The sequence below is a fragment of the Protopterus annectens genome, chromosome 5.part0 (genome assembly GCF_019279795.1).
Source record: "Protopterus annectens isolate FY-2018-M chromosome 5.part0, PAN1.0, whole genome shotgun sequence".
In the NCBI taxonomy this organism is placed as follows: domain Eukaryota; kingdom Metazoa; phylum Chordata; order Ceratodontiformes; family Protopteridae; genus Protopterus; species Protopterus annectens.
This window is the reverse complement of record NC_056735.1, coordinates 1,595,864,363-1,595,870,009: the sequence shown is the minus strand read 5'-3', so window position 1 is coordinate 1,595,870,009 and position 5,647 is coordinate 1,595,864,363. Positions and strand designations below refer to the sequence as shown.

The following is a 5,647-nucleotide window of genomic DNA, read 5'->3' as shown; positions in this document are numbered from 1 at the left end:
CTGAAAACTTGATCATATGATCTCGACCATATGAAGTTCGGGTTTTCAGTAATTTGATATTGTGAAGTGGATATCCAGTAATTCGATATTGTGAAGTGGAACCATATATATATATATATATATATATATATATATATATATATATATATATATATATATATATATATATATATATATACACACACACACACACACACACACATATATATATAAAATGTTATATTTATATATATATATATATATATATATATATATATATATATACATATATATATATATATATATATATATATATATAAAATGTTTTATATATATATATATATATATATATATATAATTTGGGCGGTACTAGCCACCACATTTTTGGGTGCAGGGGGATTTCCCCCTGCAAAAAGGAAGTTTTAAAACAATCTCTGAGATTTTTTCTTCTCCTGGGTGTTTGGTCCTTTTTTATTTTTCAATTTGTTAAAACTCGGGATTTTGATTGCTGATATTTCAGTAAGGAACCATTCATTCTTCTTGACAGACAGAGATCCCATTATTGTCTCCAAAGGAAATGGTCCATAAATGAAAATATTTTTTCACTTAATTGTGACCTTAACTCTGTTTTTTGTTTTTAGCACCTCATCTTTTAACTAGTTAGCTAGAGAGTCCCTGAAAGTAGCTCCATCGCTTCTCTCACCCATTTTAATTGGGGGTTCTGTGCTGTCAACTGTAATGTAAAGCTGTGTAGAGCTGAACATTTCAGAAGTGTTCACCATCGTGCAGCCAATGGGCATCACCATGAAAAATAAAAACAAAAAAACTGCATGTTTAAAAAAGTATAATCTTCTTCGCAAACTGAAAGCAAGGGAAGGCTAACTTAGTATCCAGCTTTGCAAGCTGGGGTCCTTGAACTGTGTGATGATCTGGATAGTATCATCTTGCAACAAATATTGTACCTTAACCAATCAATTATTAATGATATATTTTAACAAAGATCCATTACAGGATGACAGAAGATGAATTAATTAAAATTCATCCAGTCTATTTTGGAATCAAGCCAGGTACAGAAGTTTTAAATGATTCAAAAGGGAGAAACTGAAAGATACCTGCTTCTCTCCTTCATGAACCTCCTTATACCATAATTTCTTTACAATGCCCATGATCCCTCAGCTGATATTAGACTCTTAGAACTTACAGCTTATCTGGTCACATCCATTTTAATAGAAATCCTTTAAGTAAAACCCCATAACATCTCCTGAGCAAGCTTAAGGTCAGGATATTCTTTCAGTAAGGAAGCTAAAACACCTAGCAAATGGTTGAATGATTAACTCTGTTGCAAGTGTAGACCATGAAAGGCATTCACCCCTAAAGGCCTTAAAATGAGTTCTTTCATCTACTTAAATGGTTTGCTGAAGTGCCTAACTGCATTGTATCCAAACTTTTACCAAGGTTATCTGCCTTAGGCCCTTCTCTGAACCAGCCCTTAGCAGCTTGATGAATAACACCACAGTGTGAGCAAACATGGACAAATCTACATGACAATCATGCAAATGTACCTATAATGAAAGGTGAATGGGCAGTGAGTTTGGATTCTTCCTCATTACTGCCACCCAACAAAGTTACACTTGATCCATCAATCATCACACCAGGCCTAGTGTCAGCGTGGCACTTGTCCCATCTTATTGACCTATTCACTGACCTCAGTTTTAAAATCTTTGATTGGAGAACAGCTAGGTTGAACCTCTTCTAAGTTGGTGAGCTTCCCACAGTGTTAAAAAAAGAAGTTAATAATAGTAATGTTTGTAATATTTCCTTTTCAATAACTATTGCCATACAAGGTGCAAAACCCCCAATCTAGTTGTTTCAGGTTTTATATGCAAACTTAATCATTTGCCTATTGCCTAGAACTTGCTAAAGCTGATGCTATGCTCTGGTGCTAAGGACTTAGCAGTTGGTCAGTCCTTAGCACCAGACTTCAAAAATAAAATATGCTGGATTCCATCCATGTCAAGTAGCTGAAAATGTCCACATACTGAACACTCCATTTTTTTCCCTTTAAATGAAATGTGAATTTGACACATTATTCTGCTCTACCCGAAATCTGAGCATCAGTTAAACCCCGATTGTCACCAACCAAACATATGGGATTGGCAGTCACTCTATCTGATTTATTGCAACCCAGGGACAAACTTCCACCAAGTCCTTCAACACACCAGCAGCAACACATAGTATATCAAAGAGCATTGCTAAGGTTCATTTCATTCTGACCTCACCATGAGAAGTACTACATTTACTTTCTGCGAGAGGACATATAACTGGGACATTGGTAAGCCTTAATTAGTAATCCTCTGCAACAGGTTTATTTCACTGCTCATAAAACTGACATACAAGGTGCAAAAATATTAGAATATCTGTTATTTCCTTCTGGCTTCATAAAGGTCATATATACTCAGAAAAAAAAATTACTTCAGAGAATTTATTTTTCTTTGCAAAATGTGGTGACTTTAGTATTCAAAATTTTCTCTAAGCTATACATTGACTCAGAGAAACTCTGAAAAACTATGATGATAAAGCTTTGCTGGGCAAACATTTTTGCCCTTGAATGCCTGCCTGGGTCTGTTTTGCAAGTTTTCAGGGATAGAGGTTTAATGAAGAAGAATGGAGTGAAAGAAAATAAAGGAAGTGAGCCAGTTGCAGAATGTGGTGCGGAGAGTAATTAGTATTTAAGGTGAGAAGAATAGCCTTTCAGTTTATTTGTCAAATATGTTTGTATACCCTCTCAGCACCCTTCCTCTGTGGTAGATAATTGAAGGTGTTTAGCTTTGATGGTGGATTATGAGTAGAAATGTGGTTAAGCCCCTTTTTTTTCCTTTTCCAGTAGTAAGTGTTATATTTAGAAATGGGTAGTTTGGAAAGCTGCTTCTGTGGATTCCTGCTGTGTTGTTTTGAGGGAGGGATGTTTACATTTCTTCTTGAAATTCAAATAAAGATAATATATATGTTATCATCTGGCAAATAAACTTGCTGATCACATCAGTTCCGGGTGGTTATTGGTGCAGGGGTACATTGGAGAACTTTTCTAAATTTACATGTTATTTGTAATTTGACTGGAAGTGCAGAATTCCACCAGTACCTTTACCTTAGTGTCTATGAGAACAGGAGTCAGCCATCATATTTCAATCTAAATATTTTCATTCTTATGAGGATGAAAAATAACTTTATTGGTCCGCAAAATATCTTTAGAAGTTTGCTTAATATGTGTGAATCTGTATACCTAAAAAAATTGAATGATTTATGTCTAGGACCCTCATAGAATTGCTTTCTCTCTTTCTCTGTCTCTCTCTCTCACACAGTCTTTCATGCATTTGTTATTCATCCAGATGTCATCTCCTTTGTAGCTCAAGAATGAACTCTCCTCTGAGTTGCTGTCCAGACAGAATGTTCTGTGCTGTCATCTAGCTTTATATCCAGACAGTGACTAAGGAACAAGCTGTTTTCACAAAATGAATCTTTTTTTACATCCTTCAAATTCCAACTTTAATGTTGCCTTCCTTTTACAATTCGGATACTGCAGCCCTGTAAGACATTCATGTAAGTAAAAATTAAACATTAGTACTAAAGCCTTCGAGCTGTGCTCTCAGTATCTTACTGCATGCATATGCTTTAAGATAATTAAATTCCCATGAGACCTGCTATTGAGTTCTACAATTGCACTGCGGATGTCACAATGACAAATCTGCCTCATAAATCAGCATACAATAAAAATATTTCACATACCTGTGCCAACCTATCACTCAGGATATATGTTAAATATAATTCCTATGAACTGTCATGTAAGGTCAGGTATGCATGCAAATTCGCATCTATAACACAAAAAATATGTATTACATGGAATTGCACACTTATTTTTCTTGAGACTTATTGTAACAATAAAAAAGACTGCATTTGAGTGGGAAAAAAGGTCTTTACACAATGTCAAAAATGAAAGTGTTCAAGTTATTTTTTGTTGTTTACTGTAACAGTGATGCTATCTTAAATATGAACAGCCCAGGATATCACATTGAATCAAACACCTCCTGGATCCCAAGCCAGACATAAAATGCAGCTAGGTAAATGCCATTCTGGGTGGTGTTTTCCCCTTTGTGTCCACGTGACTAAATATACTTACTTTAAGATTGTAGTGGATTAGAATAATAATTTATACTTTATTCACATTACTTATATTCAGGAGACTACTATATATAGTTTGCGTTGTTGATAAACTGATACTCAAGTCACTTACCATTGGTATACACTTTTTATTTTCATTGAGATAAACTTTAAAATACATATTATTTTTCATGCATACATTATGTACAATCTATTCACCTCCTCTAATAGCAGATATGATTTTGTTAATCACTGCATTACATATTAAAGCTTATATCTCATAGTCACCTACTGCATGATTTAAAAAATTTCTCACAGACCTGTTTCATAGCATACCCTGTTATGAGTTATTATACCGTGGTGGGTAAATAATTTCACTTTTGATATTAATTCACTTCTTGGTGCATTTTTCATACAAAACAGAGCATAATCTATCTTGCATTTATGCTTTTGATTCTAATGCAGTGTATAATTGTCCTTGTCCTTTGTGCTCACCTTTCTTCTAGCTCTGTACAATGCAGTGTATATTTTCCTCTTCATTTGTGTTAATATTAACAATAAGGTTTAACACTGTTTAATGTGACAAGCATGTTATTCATTACATATTCATTATATAGATATCTGCCTTGTTTCTAGAAAAAAACAAGTCCTTTTAAAGCAGCATTCATGCCATACTGATTAGTGGTATTAATCTGGGTCTGTTGAGGAATTTATTTTCCCTAAGAATTGTGTTTTTGTTATATTATGCATGTAGTATTTGTTCAATGGCATGATTGTCTATGTCCTTCTCTAGAAAAAACATTACATTATACATTGCAATTTGATACCTGGCCAGCTTATGCAAGCAATATCTGTAGCTCTTCTTTCCTGTAAAAAAAAAACAAACAAAAAAATAGAGATCCTTTCTACCCAAGGTACCTTTAGAAATGTCTCTAAGACAACCACCTTATCTTATGTGAAACACTGGCAAGTTTCAAATCTCCACCAAACCAAGTTAATGCCACTGATTATGTGGAAACATACACCAACACACTATACCAGCATATAAACAGCTGCATGAATGCAGCTGTACCTTGTAGGAACAAGGAAAACAAACCCATATGGTAAAACTATAATGTCAATAAGCTTTACAATAAAAGGAAAAGAGTTTTTGCCTAAAAGAAAAAGATTAACTCCCAGAATGACAGGGTCCTTGTCAGTGAAATAAAGAAACAAATCAGGAGTTTAATATAATCTACCAAAGCCAAGTCTGAAGTTAAAATAGCTACCCAAGTCAAAGACAATCACAAGGCCTTTTTTAGTTACGCTCATAATCTCAAAATCATAATGTAGCAATGCACTGATCTGGTTGTGATCAATGTTACCTACACTGAGGCTTAAGATATAGCCAACCTATTGGCTGATAAATTTAGCTCTAACTTTACTCCTCTCTCCCCTCCATCTGTCCTTCAAGATATACTTTAAACTGACGCCTCCAGCTATCACACAAAGCCAAATCCTAAAAGTGATATCA

The 5,647-nt window shown here is 34.4% G+C and overlaps 1 long non-coding RNA gene across 1 annotated transcript in view; it reads right to left on the bottom strand.

Moving 5' to 3' along the window:
* Positions 1-1,792: 1,792 nt before the first annotated feature.
* Positions 1,793-5,647, bottom strand: part of LOC122801781 — a 193,670-nt gene continuing 189,815 nt past the window's right edge. The window contains exon 3 of the long non-coding RNA XR_006364801.1: positions 1,793-3,561. This is a non-coding gene — a long non-coding RNA (uncharacterized LOC122801781). The remainder of the gene's footprint in view (positions 3,562-5,647) is intronic.